Raw genomic sequence first — 2,011 nt, 5'->3', positions numbered from 1 at the left:
TCTACCTGGAACTTCAAACCTTAGGCTTACTGCCAAGTCCTGCTCAGCATCCCTGACTTTTTCTTCCTATAGGATGAATTCACTCTCAAAGGCTCTGTAGTTAATGCATATTCATTTTTTGAGCTGCCATTCTCCTGGCAGTTCACCAGTTAAGACTTTCTTGGTGACAACTTCTACTACGCACATCTATCGTGGGGTGGATGAGCAAGTTCAGAAGACCCTGGGCCTGGGTAAAGCCTGAGCATATGGTAAGTCTCAAGAGTATCCATTACTTTCTTCTCATCTTGTGCTTAATTCTCCTCTGTTTCCCCCCCCCCCCCCCAAAAAAAACATTAGGGGAACCTCTCTTTAACCTTGTTTAGTTGAACATCTTGTCCTTACCCTGGAGATTTCCAGCTGAGCTCAGAGGTGAGAGGCTGTCTCTGTTACAAAGTCCCTATAGGCACTAAGTTATTTCTGCTGCTTTGGGCACTTCTCATTTTCTCTCTGCCATTGATATGTGCATTACTTGTCTATTTCTGTTTTACAAATTAACCCAAAACTTACTGGCTTACAATAACATTTATTATCTTGCAGTTTCTGTAGGTCAAGAAAACAGGAGCAGCTTAGCATAAAGATCCGACAACCCCAATTGAGCCTTCACATGACAGTAGTTCCTTTAGCTACAACTTCATGAGAGACCCTGAGACAGAACCACAAGGCTAAGCAGTTTCTAGATTCCTGACCTACAGAAAATGTGAGGATAATAAATATTTTTTTGTTTCAAGCTGCTAAATTTTGCCATAATTTGTTACACAAGAATAGGTAACTATGAACCTGTGCCCTCATTTTTTGTTGATGATGTACTCAGAGAGGGAAAAAAATGGCATAGATGATAGAGGCTCTAGAGGTTCATTCCTCTGGCAACCAAATCAAAATTGTAATGGAAATAGGAGCAGCAGCAAGGAAAAATAGCCTGGGATCTAGATGAATAAGCCATACAACTAGGGAGAAATTCAAGAAATCACCCTGCAACAGCGGAAGGTAGGACAGGGCGAGGACGCGGGGCTGCCTGGTCTCCAGTGGCTGAGTGAGACAGAGGCTGTGGCATTGGCAGTGGCAGACACTTCTTAAAGGGGCCGTGTCTGCAAGCGGATTTTTGAGGTGATGGACCTGCTCACTCTGAGCACCAGTGCTGATTTGGCTGCGTGCAAGGGGCTCCAGGGACTTACAGGGAGACATTGTTGGAGTGAGGGCCAAGGTGAGACTAGCTCTGTACAGAAGTGCCAGCGGTATCCATTGTACCCTGTTGAGCCCATCACCCTCCCAGTGCGCGGACACAGCACCACCATAGCAGAGATGTCATCAAACTGGAGAACAGAGGTCACTCTACCTGGAGGATTCCCTGAAATCCCACCTACCACAACTCACAGCCCCACCCAAGCCACATCCAGGTATATCCTCAGTGAGTCAGGTGCCCCTTGCTGAGCAGCACCTAGACTCACACTGGAGGCAACTGGCCTTGGTTTCTGGTGTGGCCTTTTGAGGCAACTATACGCACAGCATCTGTGGATTGCTTGCTGAACCTTAACAGGTGGCCCTGGAGGGGTAGAGGCTCGGGCTAAGTTTGGCCTGCAGCTGAACCCTCTCAGGACTGTGCCACTGGACAGACACCTACTTCACAAATCCACACTAATAAGACCAGGATACTGAGGAGCTTTGCTTAGTACATAGAAACAGACACGGAAAGACAGCCAAAATGGGAAGGCAAAGAAGCAGAAACCATATGAGAGAACAGAACAGAGATCCAGAAATAATGAAGTCAAGAAATCTAACAGATGCAGAGTTCAAATCACTGTTTATAAAGATGCTTAATGAACTTTTGGGAAGTCTAGGTAAATTCAGTGAGAAGTTCAACAAAGAGATAAAACCATAAAAATGGAAATGGAAATTATAAAAGGGAACCAGTCTGAAATGAAGAACACATTATCTGAGATGAGAAGTATATTTAATGGAATAAACAAAGGAATAA

The sequence above is a fragment of the Pteropus vampyrus genome, unplaced genomic scaffold (assembly GCF_000151845.1).
Source record: "Pteropus vampyrus isolate Shadow unplaced genomic scaffold, Pvam_2.0 Scaffold80, whole genome shotgun sequence".
NCBI classification, from domain to species: Eukaryota; Metazoa; Chordata; class Mammalia; order Chiroptera; family Pteropodidae; genus Pteropus; species Pteropus vampyrus.
This window is presented reverse-complemented; position numbering follows the sequence as displayed.